Source organism: Heptranchias perlo, unplaced genomic scaffold, assembly GCF_035084215.1.
Source record: "Heptranchias perlo isolate sHepPer1 unplaced genomic scaffold, sHepPer1.hap1 HAP1_SCAFFOLD_50, whole genome shotgun sequence".
Lineage (NCBI taxonomy): Eukaryota > Metazoa > Chordata > Chondrichthyes > Hexanchiformes > Hexanchidae > Heptranchias > Heptranchias perlo.
The window spans coordinates 4,398,616-4,417,461 of NW_027139516.1; the positions used below are offsets into that span (position 1 = coordinate 4,398,616).

Sequence of the window (18,846 nt, forward strand, 5' to 3'; positions counted from 1 at the left end):
TCTGATTGGGACAGTTTTACTTCTCTTGAAACAACACCTGTCCTGTCCCACACTAAAATCATGGAATAGAATCATGGACCAATACAGCACAGAAGGAGGCCATTCGGCCGTGTTGCCGTGCCTACTCTTTGAAAGAGCTGTCCAATTTAGTCCAAAAAACCCAGCCTTTTCCCCGTAGCCTTGCAAATCAGTCCTCTTCAAGTACCTGTCCAATTGCCTTTTGAAAGTTCCTATGAAAGCTGCTTCCACCAGCCTTTCAGGGAGTGGCTACCAGATCGTAACAACCCTCGGTGTGAAAAAAAATCTCCTCAGTTTCCCCTCTCGTCCGAAAAGCTCTCAATCCTTCTCTACGGATGCCTTTATACAAAAATGTCATTCATCAAAACAACACAAGTTACACAGGAAAACGTCTTCATTTTCAAATAATTAACGTTCCGAAGGAGCTCCCTAATTTCCCTCCCCTAACCTGATGAATCAGATCATTCTTGACCGGATCCTTTTCCACGTGAATCGGCTCTCCCCCACCCTCAGGAAGTAGCCATTCTGATTCTGTGACTGTGGCCAGCTTTGTTCGGGCAGTTGGTTTGACAGGTACCTCACACCGCACCCTCCTCCCGTGTTTGCTTCCACATCCGCAGATTGGGGCCGGGACTGGACTGATTTTTTTCTCTGTCTCACCCGGGGCCGTTGAGTCTCCTGCTCAGATCACAAACCAGCTCTCCTACACCCGATCACCAACTCACCCAGTTTGTAAATTGAAACCGGAGCAAGTGCCTCGTAAGAGAGCAAGAGATGTCGGGGAGGCAGCAACCTCTGACAAAATCTCAGGCTCATCAGAGAGGTTTGTGTATCTGAACCCGGAATAACCTTCTGCTCCTTTTAATGTTTTGACCATTGCACACTGCGCGGCACTCACAGACTCGTCTCTTGCACTGACAGTCAAGCAAGCGGAGGGTTCACTCACGAAAGCAGCGGAAAAGTTTAAAACAGAATTCGCCCAATGTGGGATTCGAACCCACAACCATGTGTTACCGACTGAATTCGCCGGGCCTGCAAAAATGTTTCCATTTGGTCCATTATTGCAGCGAGGCAGCTGCTGGCTTCGCCCCAGGCGCTGAGATTCGAATCGTGGAAGGATACAGCTCAGAAGCAGGCCATTCGGGCCATCGCGCCCGTGCCTTGTCCGACAAACCATGTACCAGATTCTCCTGAATTCCAAGGTGTGGAACGAAAGTGAACAACAAAAGCCTTTACATTCGACCGTGGAGGTACAGGCAATTTTCTGAGAAACAGGTTTGTCTATTTCCCGGTGTTTGCCTGTCTCTCTGGCTGTGTTTATCTCTCTGCGTGTGGAGCTGCAGGCTGATTTTGAATTAATAAGCATGTTTGCGCATGTTTCTTGCAAAAAATTAATGAGGGAATCAGACGCTTCTCTCCCTGACACTGGGGAACTGGTGAGGCAGAATTCAGAGCAGGGTTCTGTTTATTGCGAAAAAGGCAATGCAATATGAATTCCCTAATTATTCAGACTCCAACCAGCGCGAAGAACATGTGTGACCCCGACGTGATTTGAACACGCAGCCTTCTGATTTCGAGTTAGATGCGTTGCCGTTTCCTGAGCCTATTGTAATGTACTCCTATTTAATCACGGGAATATCCGCAATCAAGAGCGAAAACAAATTAAAAGCTGAATCACAGAGAAAGGGAAATCCATGCTACATCTGATAAGGCTGTTAAAACAGTTGCCTGGTGGTCTAGTGGTTAGGATTCGGCGCTCTCACCGCCGCGGCCCGGGTTCGATTCCCGTTCAGGGAAGTAAATTTTGAACACTTGTTATGTAAATCGCATGAACTGACTCAAAGTCTTTGAGAAGAAAAAAAAACAATCATTGTTTTCATCACCATTAATTAACCGATAACGTTATTTTGCAGAATGAAAGGCGACTGAAGGAAGTTGGAAAAGTTTAATAATTTATTTTGTGTGATGAACTTTTTATCCCTTCTCATTTGACACAGTGTATTTTTAAGGGGTTGGTTTAAAATGTTCAATGCTCGTGAGACCACGAATTTGTGTTAAATTTAACAGGACCGGCTATTTCACAGAGAAAAAATAAATTTGCTCCAACATAATGTTTCTGCCCGGGATTGAACCGGGGACCTTTCGCGTGTAAAGCGAACGTGATAACCACTACACTACAGAAACTTCTGCTTCAGTCATTAGCCAGAAGTTCGAATGACTGCATTGACTCTCTCATAACTATTCAATTGATCGAAGTTGCACAAGTCACAAAAGAAAAATGTTCATTTCAAAGTTATTAAACTCCCAAATGTGGCCTGTCTTGTTTGGACAGGGGTTGACCCTGACGTCACAGCCTCAACAAAGCATATTCTCAACATTTCCACAGGGAACAGGAGGAGGCCATTAAGCCCCTTGAAGCTGTTCCGCCCTTCAATTCGATCACAGGTGATCTGTAACTGAAATCCATTTACCCGCCTTTGCTCCCTCTCCCTCGATACCCTAACCCAACATAAATCGATCGATCTCAGTCTTGAAAGCTTCAATTGACCCCCAGCATCCACAACCTTTTGGGGGACAGAATTTCGGACTTCAACTGCCCTTTGTGTAAAAAAGTGCTTCCTGATTTCGAACCTGAATGGCATGGTTCTAATTTTAAGGTTATGTCCCCCTCGTTCTTGATTCCACAGAGGAAATTGATTCTCTCTCTCTATTCTATCGAATCATTTCAACATGTTAAACACCTCGCTCAGACCGCCCCTCAATCTTCGAGACTCGAGGGAATACGAGCCGAGTCGATGCAGCCTGTCCTCATAATTTAACCTTTTTAGCCCCGGTAACATTCTGGTGAATCTGCTCTGCACTCCCTCCAAGGCCAATCTATCCTTCCTGAGGTGCAGTGTCCAAAACTGAACGCAGTGACACCAGACGCAGTCTAACCAGAGCTTTATATAACTGGAACATAACTTCGACTTCTTTATATTCCAGCCCCCTGAGATAAAGGCTAACATTCCGTTAGCCTTTAAATTATTTTTGGACCCGTCCGTTAGCTTTTACTGATTTATGTAAATGAACCGTTAATTCTCTCTGCTTCTCCACAGTTCCGAGCTTCTTACCATTTGGAAAATACCATGACCATAGGTCCAAAGTGGATTACCCCACATTGAACTCCATCTGCCATAGTTTTGCCCACTCACTTAATCTATCAATGTCCCTTTGCAACTTTCCAATCGCATTCCACACTACTTACTCTACCACCTAACTTAGTATCATCAGAAAACTTGGATATACGACTCTCTGTTCCTTCATCTAAGTCATTGATAAATATGGTGACAAGCTGAGACCCAAGTTACAGATCCCTGGGGGACACCACTAGTCCCATGATGCCAATTGGAGTATGTACCCATTATCCCCAAAATCGGTCTCCTACCTCCGAACCAATTCTCTACCCATGTCAATACGTTGCCTCAAGTTCCATGCACTTTCATTTTTGCCAACAGTCTCTTGTGTGGAACCTTATCAAATGCCTTTCGGAATTCCATATAAATAATATCATAGGAACATAGGAACAGGAGAAGGCCATTCAGCCCCTCGTTCCTGCTCCGCCATTTGATAAGATCATGGCTGATCTGTGATCCAACTCCATATACCCGCCTTTGGCCCATATCCCTGAATACCTTTGATTGCCAAAAAGCTATCTATCTCAGATTTAAATGTTTTCTAATCTCGCTCCTGAAAGGTGCGGCTCGAATGTTCAGACAAAATGGTGGCATGTTCGCCGGACATCTTGGACAAAATGTCTGTAAGCACGGCGGCCATCTTGGACAAAATGGCGGCAAGTCCTTCACGGCTGTTCGACAGGAACAGAAAGGGGCCATTGAGCTCCTCAAGCCCGTTACATCGTTACTGGAAGCCGATCATCTCCTCAAGCCTGTTACATAGAATCAGGAGGAGGCCATACAGCCCTTCGAGCCTGTTATACAGGAACTTGAGGCCAATCAACCCCTCAAGCCTGTCAAATAGCAAAAGGAGGAGGCCATTCAGCCCCTCAAGCCCGTTACATCGTTACTGGAAGCCGATCATCTCCTCAAGCCTGTTACATAGAATCAGGAGGAGGCCATACAGCCCTTCGAGCCTGTTATACAGGAACTTGAGGCCAATCAACTCCTCAAGCCTGTCAAATAGCAAAAGGAGGAGGCCATTCAGCCCCTCGAGCCTATTATCTGGGAACTGAAGGCCATTCAGCCCTTCGAGCCCCTTACACCAGATCTGGTGGCCAATCAGCCCCTCAAGCCTGTTACATAGGAACAGGAGGAGGCCATTCAGCCCCTCGAGCGTGTTATACGGGAACTGAAGGCCATTCAGCACCGTGAGCTTATTACACTGGAATAGGACTCGGCCATTAAGCCCCTCGAGCTTGTTGCACTGGAACAGGAAAAGGCCATTCAGCCCTTCGAGACTGTTATACAGGATCTGGACGTCATTCAGCCCCTCGGGCATGTTACATAGGAACAAGAGGAGTCCATTCAGCCCCTCGAGCATGTTAATATAGGAACAGGATGAGTCCATTCAGCCCCTCAAGCATGTTCCATAGGAAAAGATGAGTCCATTCAGCCCCTCGAGCATGTTACATAGGAACAAGAGGAGTCCATTCAGCCCCTCGAGCATGTTACATAGGAACAAGAGGAGTCCATTCAGCCCCTCGAGCATGTAACATAGGAACAAGATGAGTCCATTCAGCCACTCGAGCATGTTACATAGGAACAGGAGTGGACAATTCAGCTTCTCAACCTGTTCCGCCATTCAATTAGATCATGGCTGATCTGTAGCTTAACTCCATCTACCCGCCTTGGTTCCTTAATCCTTAATACCCTTGCCTAACAAAAGTCTATCAATCTCCGTTTTGAAATTTTGTATTGACCCCCAGCCTCAACAGACTTTTGTGGGAGAGAGTTCCAGATTTCCACTACCCTTTGTGTGAAGAAGTGCTTCCTGACATCACCCCTGGACGGCCGAGCTCTAATTTTAAGGTTATGGCCCTTTGTTCTCGGCTCCCCCAACAGAGGAAGTAGTTTCTCTCTATCGACCCTATCAACTCCTTTCATCATCTTCAAAACCTCAATTCAATCACGCCATAATCTTCTTTATTCAGGGGAATACAAGGCTAGTCTATGCAACCTGTCCTCATAATTTAACCCTTTTAGCCCCGATATCATTCCGGTGAATCTGCGCTGCAGCCCTTCCAAGGGCAATATATCCTTCCTGAGGGTCAGTGCCCAGAACAGAATGCAGTCCACCAGATGGGCTCTAACCAGAGCTCTGTACAGCTGGAACATAACTTCCACCCCTTTATATTCCAGCCCTCTTGAAATAAAGGCCGACATTCTATTCGCCTTTTAAATTATTTTTGTAACTGTCCACTAGCTTTTAATGATTTCTGTACTTGGACCCCTAAATCTCTCTGCTCCCCCACAGTTCCGAGCTCCTCACCATTTAGAAAACTCTCTGATCTATCTTTCTTAGATCCGAAGTGGATGACCTCACATTTCCCCACATTGAACTCCATTTGCCACAGATTTGCCCACTCACATAATCTCTCAATGTCCTGGGAATGCTTGGTGCTTTTGTTTGGTTGGAGAATGCTTTAAATCAGTTCGTTATTTTAAAAAGATTAGAATTGATTTTTAATTTGTATTTTTTGAACAAGATCATTATTCCCCGATCAGTAAAATGTCTGTGTTTTTCAGATAGTGGAGACAGTTCAGAGATAGTTGCCTTTTTGTCTACTTAAATGAAGTGAAATTTTGCTGATTTAAAATCAGCTGTATTTCTCAGCTTGAAAAAGCAGCTCCTCTGTTCGGTGAGGCTTCACTCTCAATGTCTCAGTGTTTCCGCTTGTCCTGATATCAATGTAACATTTGAAGGGCTCCAGGTAATGAACAGTGAAACCCCTTCAGATTATCTCAGCCACTCGTTCTATCCAGTGCCGAATAGTGCCTGCTCTTCAGAGGGTGACAGATTCACACTACTCTAGACCTTGTTTTAGACTTTAACTGCCAAACAAATTGATGAAACAGTAAGAGAACAAACAAATAGTAGCAGTAAGACAACAATTTTACTGTAAAGCTCAACCAGATCCTTATTGGAAAAGAAAATAATAAAAAATTCACAAACACTATACGAAACTGTGACCGAACTTTCGAACATCCTGGTTCTTTGTTGTCTTTTTCTCACAAACTATGGAAACTGTCGACTTGATGAACATTCTCAGAGATTCCAAACAGACTCACCAGTTTGAAAAAGACAGGCTGATAAATGCCTTCAAAACAGTGACTGGGAGCCAGTCATTTTAAGCATTAGTCTGTTTAATTCAAAAGCAGCTGCCAATCAAAACTGTACGAGAAGAAATGACCCCGGGGGTTTGTATCTGAATCAAATGTTTAACTTTGTGAGATGCACGCTGTCTTTGAGAGGTGCAGCCTGCCTTTCAGAGGTGCGAACCACTCACGCAATATCGGGCCCCCCTGCTGGTGAGAATCTGCTCAACAGCGCAGCCAGGCCTGACTGCTCGCAGGAATCAGGAAAATCACCAGGCAGCACCAATCTCACGGGCTGTCCGCATCTCAACGACCGGGTGCAGGTTCATCACGTGGGGGTTAATCGCCCCCTGCGCCCGGATTCGGAGGTTATCGAATTTAACCCCGTACATATCGTTATATATATATATATATATATATATTGCATAGAATACAGCACGACACATAAACAGGCCATTCAGCCCATCTGGATAAAGAAGTTCCCCTGAATTTCTTATTTGACAACAACTTCTGGAGCAGAAAATATAATACAATACATAATCTAATATTCTACGTATATATATTTAACAACGAATGTACAGTACAGCACAGTACAGTGTCCATTCGGCCCGACTACTATTTCTGCTTCACAACAGCTACTTTTTTAATATAAAATACAATACAATATATATTTATATAAATATTACAGAGAATTCAGCACGTCACCGAAACAGGCCATTCGGCCCATCTGGATAATTAAATATCCCACAGCGTTCCCACAGTGACCAAGTGATCCCACAGTGCACCCAGTGATAGTGCCCCATTGATCCACAGTGTCCCAGTGATCTAAAGTGCAGCCAGTGATCCCACAGTGATTGCCGAGTGACCCATTGATACCACAGTGCATTTGTGATAGTGCCTCAGTCATGCACAGTGTCCCAATGATCCACAGTGCACCCAGTGATCCCACAGTGAACACAGCGTGACCCAGTGATCCGACAGTGCACCCAGTGATCCCACAGTGATCGCAGAGTGACCCAGTGATCCTACAGTGCACCCAGTGATATTGCCGCAGTGATCCAAAGTGTCTCAGTGATCCCAAAGTGCCCCAGTTCTCTCAAAGTGATCCCACTGATCCCACAGTGTCCCAGTGATCCTAAAATACCCCAGTGAACCTGCAGTGTCCCAGTGATCCCACAACAACCTGTGACACCACAGTGCTCCCATTGATCCCACAGTGACCCAGACAAAACTCACGTGAGTCCCATTGGGCGCAGCCTGTGTTAAAGGCCTCGGTCAGTGCCCTGTGGAGAGAAAGCCTGTAGTTTGTGGTCAACTTACAGTTTGTGGCCTTTTCCAATCAGCCAAAGAGTTCAAACAAATTCATGACATTCAAAAGAGTCAAAGCAAAAAGCTTTTTAAAAAACCTAACACACAGCATGATCCCTCACTCAGTTACAGGGACAATCTCTCAGCAACACTCATTTACACAGAAACAAAGCCCAGTTTATAAAGGAGAAGAATCGAAGTAGTAAAAGATTGAGAGACAATCTTAATCGATAACAACTTGTATTTATTTCTTACAGCAACCACTACAACATAAATTTGCATTATTACATATATATGTATTTGCATAATACAACTACTATTTCAAAGCCTCCATAAAGAATGTGGGGAAAGAGCAAAGGGGGAAATGGGACGAATTCGACAGCCCTTTCAAAGAGCTGACACAGGAACAGTGGGGCGAAAGGCCTCCTCTTGTGCCATAGTTACCATGAAACCTTAAAACTATGAACAAAAACTTCAATATCATGAACCTGAAACAAAATGGACACCAGTAAGGCAGTCATCTTACTGAGGGGCAAGCTGGACATCTTACTGAGGGGCAAGGCGGCCATTTAACTGAGGGGCAAGGCGGCCAAATTGCAGGGGGACAAGATGGTCATATTGCACAAATTGGCCGCCATGAAGCTTAAACAAATTGGGCGCCTTGATCCTGAAACCTAATGGCCACCAATAACGCAGCCATCTTATGAGGGGCAAGATGAAGCTAGCTGTGGTGTGAGATATGGAGAAAGTTCATTTGCTGTTCCTGTTAAATCACCGTTGAACTATAGTTAAAAATTCAAACGGAGTGAGACTGGCACTATCTGGTGTTTAACACAAAGACAGCGGAGCAGTGAGGAAATCAAGGACCAAAATGTGAACTTCTGCAAAAAAAAAGGATTAACATTTGATTATTTGGGCGGAATGCTTATGGAGAAGGAGAGACCAGACATTCGGAGGAAAAGTCAAATGAGCCATTTTGTGTAGAGTTTGAAATTTTTTGCTTCTATCAATAAATCATAGTAAAATTGGACTCAATCTGAATGCAGGTCTGATGGAGCATTTGGTTCATTTCTCTATTATTCATATTTTTCTTTAATCTGAAACAATAACAGTGCATGTAAGAGTAACAGAACAGGAGAGTGCTGTGGGACCCTGTCCAGTTTAGTAACACAGCAGAAGGGGTAAGAGTACATTGTGATTTATTACAGAATCCAGCAGCTCACTGGGAAAGTTACACATGGTCCAGATGGAGGAATAAAAAGGTGCAAAGTGATTTTACACTTTAATTTGGGGCAGTGCCTTTTTATCTCAAAAAAGGTTAAAATTTATATTTAAATAATGGGCTCTTTCTCCTAAAGAAACTTCAGGCACAAACCATGGCTTTATGAACAAAACAATCATTTATTATTCTTAATGTACTAGAAAATTTCACATTTGAATTTAATCAACATCTTGGGATTATACCCGATTTAGAATTGCTTCAACACCAACAAAACTACACATTCTGAATTCCCAAAATGCATAACCGTTTGGAAATCCAATATCTATCTTCCACTAAGCTGATAACGAAAGTTATATCCTCATGGTTGACTCAAGCTTGCCTGGAAGATTCCAGGCCTTTTGATTGATACTGTTGTAGTGTCGCCTGTCTTACTCTGGCATCCAGGTGATCTGCTTCACAGGCAACCTGTAAACCAGCATCGAGGCATCAAGCTGGGAGGTAGCGAGCAGTCATGAAGATTCCAGGTGAGGTGGTGCTGCGAGGAAGCGAAAGGTGAGTTTGGAGCAGCATTGGTGGATCTGCGTCTCTCCCCACTCAACTTCTGCCCAGCTTCTTTGTAACATAGAACCACCCCTCTGGGGCGTTAGCTCATCAAAAATAGTTTCCTACAAATACAACCCACGATTGATTGACACTTCACTTGTTTTCTCTCAGTGTCCACAACGTAACCAAGTCAAGCCGGCAGGAGTTCAAACCATCTCCAGCCCTCCTGGAATCGTTATTATTGCTCGGGTGATCTATCCTCTGCTGTGTGGTCTTTCACAACGTGTCATTAACAATCCTTCCAACAGCCCTTCCTTCTTTTGTTCGTCCCTTTCCTTCAGACATGCTGAAGCCGATTTAGTCTCAGGCTTTCGTTTATCAGATGAATTTTTACCACACAGAGCAGCTGGGAAACTCCTGCAGTAAGTAATGGTCAGGGTCAGGTACACAAGGCTGAGTGACTTAATTATGCAGCCTCCAGGCATCACCTCTCTCTTTGTTTCTGTCTGTGGATCTACTTTTCCCTTTTCCTTCTCTCTATCTGTCTCTTCCTCCTTCCCTTTCCATCTGTCTTTATTTCATTCTGTTTGCTTCTCACTCTCTCCAGCTCTACTTCTGTCTACTTCTTTCTCTATGTTTCTATTTGACTTCTCGATCTCTTCTTTGAATCTGTTTCAGTATTTCATTCCATCTCTCTCAGTCTCTGTTTTAATCTTCGTATTTCTCATCCTCTCTCCTGTTTTCTATTTTCTCCCTGCTTTCTGTTCCTCCTTTTCTCTTTCTCTTTGTCGTTTTATGTCTGACACTCTTCTGCTCTGACTCTCTCTCAGTGTCTAGTTATTTTGAATTGATTTCATCTGTCTATTTACCTCTCGTTTCCTATCACTTTGTAATTATTTGGCAGTGTCTCTCTCTCTCATTATATATATATATATATATATATATATATATATATATATATATATATAGATAGATATGCTTTCTTTCTCTCTTTATTTTTCTCTCTTGTCTTAATAATTTACTCTTTATTTCTCTCCGTCTCTGAGTAACTCTCTCTGCCCTTCTTTATTTCTGCACTTTTCTAATTTGTACATATATTTGTCCTTATGTTCTCTCTCTGTCTGTCACTCTCTCTGGCTCTCGTCTCTCTCCCTCTGCCTCTCTATCTATCTCTTTCTCTCCCTCTCTCTGCCCTCTCTGTCTCTCACTCTCTCTGTGTCTCTCTCTCCCTGCCTCTCTCTTTGTCTTTCTCCTGTTCTCTATCTCTATCTCTCTCTGTGCCACTCTCTCTGTCTGTCTCTCTCTCTGTCTCTCTCTTTCCCTCGCTTCCCTCTCTCTATATCTCCCTCTCTGTCTCTCTGCCTCTCCTTCTTTCTCTCCCTCTCTTTCCCACCCTCTCTCCCTCTCTCGCCCTTTCCCTCTCTCTTCCCCTTTGTCTCTCTTTCTCTGTCTCTCTTTCTCTGTCTCTCTCCAACTCTCTCTTTGTCTCTGACTCTCCCTCTCTCATTCTCTCTGTCTCCCTCTCTCTGTCTCTGTCTCTGTCTCTCTCTAATTGCATCTCCCTTCCTCTCCCTCTTTCTCGCTCCCTCACTCCCTCTTTCTCACTCTCTCCGTCTCCCGTTCTCCCCCTCCCCTCTCTCTCTCTGTCCCTCTCTCTGTCTCCCCTCTCTCTCTCCATCTCTCTGTCTCCCCTCTCTCTCTCCCTCTCTCTCTCTCCCTCTCTCTCACCATTTATGTGAAGTACACACATCCTGATCAGTTCCACAGAAGTTCCTTTGATTTCCAGCTTTTCCCATTTTGCCTTGCGGTCAGTTAATTAAGATCAAGCTGAGCTCTTTAGTGCCGCCATTTTGAGCAACAATTCATGTGTTGTCTGCAAAGCAAATGCTGCCTTAATAGGTGAGATTATCAATAAAATATCATCTCAGAATTAGATTTATGATCATTTCATGGGTCTGTGCTGCTAATATAAAATGTACTTTCCATCCCCTGGGAAGTGTAGGGGATGGAGTATGAAATGGGATTTAGTTCTAGTGCTTGAAACCCTTCAGCTCTTTCTATGATTTCACTAATTTAACAATTAGATTGAATGGGTATTTCACCGCGTTCTTCAGCTCCTCTCTGAATTTAGTCTGGGTCAGGACATAAATACACGTGTTTGTACAGCAACTGAGAAGCTGCAACATCTTTGATGTTTGATCTGTGAGAAAAACAGGGTCAGAGTAGGAGTAATAAAACGGAATGTCTGCAATTCGCACATAAATGTTAAATACAACATATGTCAGCCACAACAGTATAAAACTGCCCGATATACTGAAGAGTAAAATGATGGATTTCTTTCGGTTCTCCATCTCTGGGTCCTTGTTATTCTCTCCATTACTGCGGCCCCGTAATCCGCTGCGGACTCGACTGGACATTAAAATACGCCTGACCGTCAGAATATTGAACAGTAAGATCAGACAGAACGGGATAAAAGGTTTTAAAATGAGGTCAAACATGTCAAACGCGGCCCATGCGGGAGAAGAACGGAAGCTCAGTATAGTCTCACAACCCCAGGGAACATTATCAATTATATATTCAGGTTCAAATGTAAAGTACCAGGGGATATTCACCAAACAGCCCAGCACACTCACTGTTCCCAGAACCACAGCCGCCGTTCTCTCGGTGCAATATTTAGTTTTCAGCTTCTCACAACAAATGGCCACAAATCGATCAAAGGTGAACGCGACTGTGAGCCAGACAGAAACCACGAAGGCTGCACCACTCAAGAACATAATAGAACTACACACAGGAGTAATGTGCAGGAATGGCCATGGGCTATACATCGCATTAATCCACACCAGTATCACACGAATGATAACGACCATGAGATCGGCCACTGCCATTCCCACCAGGTAGCGACTGATGCATTTGGAGAGACCGCACTTTCCTCGGGACAGGATCACAATCGCCACCAAGTTAACTGTAAGAGAGAGAAAAGGAAGCTGAGAAATTACTGATCAGACCTGGAGTCAAAGCAGCAGATTGAGAGGATCTGGCGTGAAATTTCCAGCTTTGTTCCTGCATCGAAGGGTGGAAAGTGATTGATTGACCTGGGCAGCGCTTTCGGGCAGAGAGCTGTTTTTAAACACAGTGATCAATAATGAATTGGGAGATGGCGACAGGAAGTGAATAAATTGAGCACCGGATCTACTGGAAGGGCTGAGTGAGGGCGCAGTGCCGGTGGGGAAGGGAGAAGGGGTTTTACACACCGGGAATCCAGCGGATAAAAGCCGGATTTGGGCCCCAGACGGACGAGGAAAGAGAGCGGAGGGTCAGGAAGGTGAGGGGACAGGGAGAGGTGCAGCTGGTTTGTTGCTCTGGTTCAAGTGAGCCGACAGGGGCTGGCACGAAATGGGAAAGGCAGCTGGCGACCGAGCCAGTGAATGAGATTGGGAGGGAGACAAAGAAAAGGACATCGAGGAGCTGAAGGGGAGTCAGGAGCAGATAGTTTGGGAAAGTAGATAAACTGAAGCTTGGGATGAGGAGACAAAGGATTCAATGCAGTGGGAAGAGAGGCTGGGATTCACAGGGAGAGACTGTAGCAGAGTGTTAGAGGAAATCTAATCTATCGGTCCCACTAACACAATCCAAATATTACATTCAACAGTTCATTTCTGTGGTTATTGGTGTCAGGAAATCTGTGTGGGTATAAAATATGTTTAATAAATTTACTTTGTACATTCAATTAAAATTAAATTTATACATATTAATTAAAACAACCTCATTGTTTATTGAATTCAGCTGAGCTTTAACGTACAGTATCCGAACAAATGATGAAGACATTTCGAATTCTATTCTTTAAGCAAATTCTAATTATGTTAAGTTGGAACACAAGGAACATTCACAAAAACAGACTGAGGACCTGACAGGGATAAAAACATGAGGAGCGAGTCCCACAATAAAAACTCACCCAATCTGACCACATCATAATAACACCTTCAAATCACATTTTCTATATTTAATTGTACTGGAAGTTTCAGCAGTTCATTCTAATGAATTATTCACATTACAGCCTCTCGCTTTCCCTTTCGGTCGCTCTCTCCATCACTCACTCCAATCATTTTCTCAAGTCACATTTTCTGTGTTTAATTGTACTGGAAGTTTCAGCAGTTCATTCTGATGAATTATTCACACCACAGCCTCTCGCTTTCCCTCTCAGTCGCCCTCTCTATCATTCACTCTACTCTCTTTCTCAAGTCCATTTTCATATCCGATTGAATCCTATCATCCTGTGCCTGCATTCTGTTCACCAGCCCCGTGTCCACCGATCCGATTCTCAGTCAGTTTGTTAAATAGTGAAGCCTCTGTGGAATAGTTTAATGTTTCTACAGATCATCCAATTCTCCACCTGTTCACCTGCACTGTTCACTTCATTTGCAAATCATGGAATGAACAGAATCGAATGCCTCTTCCAGACAGATCTCTCAATAATTGGGATTCCTTTTCCTGCAATTATGAAGTAAAGGGATAGATGGCGGGACTTTTCAATTAACAAGACGCTAACATCAGACTTATCATCTGCAGATAAATAGAAGGACTCCTGATTCCAGCAGATACAGTGCACACGACGAACAAACGAATTAAGAACAGGATTAAACCATTCGGCACCTCGAGCCTGCTCTGCCATTTGATAAGATCATGGCTGATCTGATTGAGACCTCAACCCTACTTTCCCGTTTACCCACTATAACCTTTGACTCCCTTGTTAATCAGGAATCGATCTAACTCAGCATTAAAAATATTCAATCATCCTGCCTCCAGCGCTTTCTGGGGAAAGGAGTTCCACAGACTCACGACCCTCTCACAGAAAAAAATTCTCCTCACCTCTGTCTTAAATGGGAGACCCTTATTTTTAAACTGTGGTCCCTAGTTCTAGTCTCTCCCACAAGGGGAAACATCCTCTCAGCATCTACCCCTTCTAGCCCCCTAAGAACCTTAAATGTTTCAATTTGGCGAACTCTCATTCCACTAAACTCCAGTGTATACAGACCCAACTTGTCCAACCTTTCCTCATCAGATCACCCCCTCATTCCAGGAGTCAGTCGAATGAACCTTCTCTGACCCGCCTCAAAAGCAATTATGTCCTTTCTTAAATAAGGAAACCAAAACTGCACACAGTATTCGAGAAGTGGTCTGACCAATGCCCTGCACAACTGTAGCAAAACTCCTCTACTTTTATTTTCCATTCCCCTTGCAATAAATGACAACATTCCATTTGCCTTCCAAATCACTTGCTGTACCTGCATACTAACTTTTTGTGATTCATGTACTAGGACACCCAGATCTCTCTGTACCTCAGAGTTCTGCAGTCTCTCTCCATTTAAATAATATACTGCTCTTCTATTCCTCCTGCCAAAGTGGACAAGTTCACATTTTCCCACATTATACTCCATCTGCCAAATATTTTGCCCACTCACTTAACCTACCTGTATCCCTTTGCAGACACCTTACTCCTCTTCACAACTTACTTTACTACCTTCATTTGTGTCATCAGCAGATTTCGCAACCATACATTCGGACCCTTCATCCAAGTCATTAATACAACATAATATCAAAACATTTAATTTTACAGTGAAGTCCAGTGACAGTCAGTGAATTCATCCACAGTGAAGCAGAGAAGGAGATGTGAAAGAGTCAGCAGAAAACTCAGTTCAGTTCCCAGACATCTGAAGCGGCGTCAGACACATAGATAATGAAATGATATTTCATGACAATGATCATCAATAAATACATTGAAATCCCAGATAAACTGAAGCATGTTATTGGGGAGGGGGGATACTGCGTTGCCTCCTTGTAAACACTGAGACCTTGAGCTGTCTCATTATTAAACACTGAAAACACATTGATGAAAGTATATTGCAGGGCAGGTTAGTTCCAAAACAAGAAATTGTTATCAACTCCTGATGGTCTGATACCAGTTCTTAGCCCAGACACCTGATTCCAATACATTCAGTACAGAGAATAATCCAGTAACAATGTCAATGTTGGATATGCAAAGTTCATACAGATATAATGCAGCTCCTACAAGACCGAAAGAGCAGAGACTTAACACATTCCATCATTCAACCAATAGAACAGAACAGGTGACTGTGTGAAACATGCAGGGAGAAAAAACAATTTTCCAAATACAGCAGCAGAGTTAACACTGATTTACACCATTAACAGATGAGATAACGGCTTACCCGGAACACCAATGGCTGCAAGAACAGGATAATAAATGCGTATTGTCTGAATCATTACTGGATATTCCATTTCTGTGAGAAGCACTGACTTCTGTTACCCTCGAAACCGCAGTTCTGGCAGGCACTCTGAGCTGATCCATTCCAACAAGCCCTGATTTATACAGGGGATAAGTCTCCACTGACACGGTTTTACCCCTGACCATTGCTATTAGTTACAGTCAGTTTAACAAACACATTACATCAGCAGCTTTGACTCCGATGTAAATAATGCGGTGAATGAAACACAAACATCGCGAAGTCCAGGTTATTATCTTAATCAGATCTCTCTCAGGAATAAAGGTTAAATCTGTTCTCATACAGGACTGATCCAATAATAATGATCAGGTCCATTTACAGTTTTTATATAATTGTATTGACCATGTTCACTCCTGGTGATTCATTTATTAATGTTACCGATTTCTCCGCAGTGTACACTGAATCCAGGGACACAAGCAGATCCGTTTCACTCTGTTCCTGCAGTTTCCCAGTTAAAATATGAATTGTGAGTCTCTGACACGAGGACAGTCAAAGGGCAGTTTGAGGATTGCAGCCTAGAAATGCCTGTGGGTGTTATTAGGGGACGGACACTGAACGTGTCCCATTGACATTCCTCTCTCCGCTATTTTACTGCAGATGTTTACCCGTTTATTCTGCATTGGTTCACGGCTCCAGTAAAATTGGTCCGGTGTAACACTGAGCTCAGCTCATGACGCGATCCGACCTCCATCACAAAGGCCCCGTGATTCCCTCATCCGCCTTCATTCCTTCCTCAGCCCATTGCCATTGAAACCCTCATCAATGCCTCTGTCCCCTCCAGACTCCATTCCTCCAATGCACTCCTGCCCGGCCATCCAGCCTCCACCTTCCATAAACGTGAGCTCGTCCAAAACTGTGCAGTCCGTGTCCAACCAGCACCAGGCCCTGCTCGGTCTCACTGACCCTCATTGGCTCACAGTTCCATATCACTTAAATTTAAAATTCTCATCCATGGGTTTTAAACCCCCCTGGCCCACCCTCCCCATCTTCACACACACAGTAAACCTACCAATGATCTCCTCATTCATCGGTACGGAGCTATTTTGGTGGGACTGCCCTCTCTTGGTTCCACTCACCTATCTGATCAGAGCCAGGAGAAGCTTCTCTTCCCACCCTATCCTGCTTATCTCTGATGTTTCTAAATGTTTTATCCTTGGCTCCCTCCTCTTCCTCATCTTCATGCTGCCCTTTGGTGACATACTCCACAGACACGGACCAGCTTTCAAATGGACGCAGACAAAACGATCGCCTCTCTTGACCCTTCGTGCAGGAACAGAGAGATCTGGGGTGAAATGTGCACAAATCGTTGAATGTGGCAGTGCAAGTTGGGAAAGCGGTTAAAAAAGCGTACAGAATCCTGGGCTTTAGAAATAGAGGCAAACAGCACAAAAACTAGGATGTCATGATGAACCTTTAGAAAACACTGGTTCGGCCACAATTGTAGTATTGTGTCTAGTTCTGGGCCCGGCACTTTAGGAAAAATGTGAAGGCCTGAGAGAAGATACAAAACAGATTTACTAGAATGTTTCTCGTGATGAGACACTTTAGTTACGTGGATAGACTGGAGAAGTTGGGGTTGTTCTCCTTGGAACAGAGAAGGTTGCAATGAGATTTGATAGAGGTGTTCAAAATCATTAAGGGTCGAGATAGAGCGGAGATAGAGAGAAACTGTTCCCATTGGCGGAACGGTCAAGAATCAGATGACATCAATTTAAGGAGATTGGCAAAAGAACCAACGATGACACGAGTAAAAACTTTTTTACACAGCGAGTGGTTAGGATCTGGAATGCACTGCCCGATGGGGTGGGGGAGGCAGATTCAATTATGGCCTTCAAAAGGGAACTGGATAAGTACTTGAAAGGAAAAAACAATGCAGGACAACGGGGATAAGGCGGAGGAGTGGGACGAGCTGGATTGCTCTTGCATAGAGCCGGCACGGACTCGATGCACCGAATGGCCTCCTTCTGTGCAGTAACCTTTCTATGATTCTATGACTCCAATGTCTTTGTGTTTGTCAGACCCACATTCTGTTTTAGATGAGACACAATTTCCTACTGTTAAAAATTCGGAAGTCCTAGCGACAGATTCCATCCCACCCCTGGCTTTTTGATTGGTGAGTCGCTCACCACTCCGTTCCTCCGCTTCTAACAACTTGTGCATCCACAGTTCATTTGTCCTACTTTTGACAGCCGTGCCTTCAGCCATATCCACGCTCCAGTGTGGTCTCCTTAAGCCCCTCCATCTCCCTCTCCCCATTTCAGGTGCTGGCCTTGGCTCAGTGGTAGCACTCTCACCTCTGAGTCAGAAAGTTGAGTTCAAGTCCCACTCCAGAGACCTGAACACATAATCCAGGCTGACAATGCGGATCAGCACCGAGGGAGCACTGTGCTGTCGGATGGTCAGTACTGAGGGAGCACTGTCCTGTCGGATGGTCGGTACTGAGGGAGAACTGTGCTGTAGGATGGTCATAATCTCATAAGAAATAAGGAGCAGGAGTAGGCCATACGGCCCCTCGATCCTGCTCCGCCATTCAATCAGATCATGGCTGATCTTCGACCTCAACTCCACTTTCCCGGCCTATCCACATATCCCGTGATTCCTTTAGAGTCCAAATGTTCATCGATCTCAGCCTTGAATATACTCAATGACTCAGCATCCACATTCTTCTGGGGTCGATAATTCCAACGATTCAAAACCCTCCGAGTGAAGAAATTCCTCCTCATCTCAGTCCGAAATGGGCCACCTTTTATCCTGAGACTCGTTCTAGACTCTCCAGGTGAAACAGCCTCTCAACATTTACCCTGCCAAGCCCTCTAAGAATTTACTAAGCTTCAATTAGATCACCTCTCATTCTTCTAAACTGGAGAATATGGGCCTATTCTCAATCTCTCCTCATATGACAACCGTTTCATCCCAGGAATCAATCTGGTTAACATTCGTTGCACCGCCTCTAAGGCAAGTGTATCCTTCCTTAGATAAGGAGACCAAAACAGTACACAGTACTCCAGGTGTGGTCTCACCAAATCCCTGTACAATTGTAGCAAAACTTCCTAACTCTGGTACTCAACCCCCTTGCAATAAAGGCCGACATACCATTAACCTTCCTAATTGCTCGCTATACCTGCATGTTGACTTTATGTTT

The 18,846-nt window shown here is 44.2% G+C and overlaps 2 non-coding genes across 2 annotated transcripts; one reads left to right on the forward strand and one right to left on the reverse strand.

The window, feature by feature from the left end:
- Positions 1–1,743: 1,743 nt before the first annotated feature.
- Positions 1,744–1,815, forward strand: trnae-cuc (transfer RNA glutamic acid (anticodon CUC)). The gene has a single exon. It is a non-coding gene; the product is annotated as a tRNA-Glu (tRNA).
- Positions 1,816–2,129: 314 nt separating this feature from the next.
- On the reverse strand, positions 2,130–2,202 carry trnav-uac (transfer RNA valine (anticodon UAC)). Its single transcript has one exon. It is a non-coding gene; the product is annotated as a tRNA-Val (tRNA).
- Positions 2,203–18,846: the final 16,644 nt, after the last annotated feature.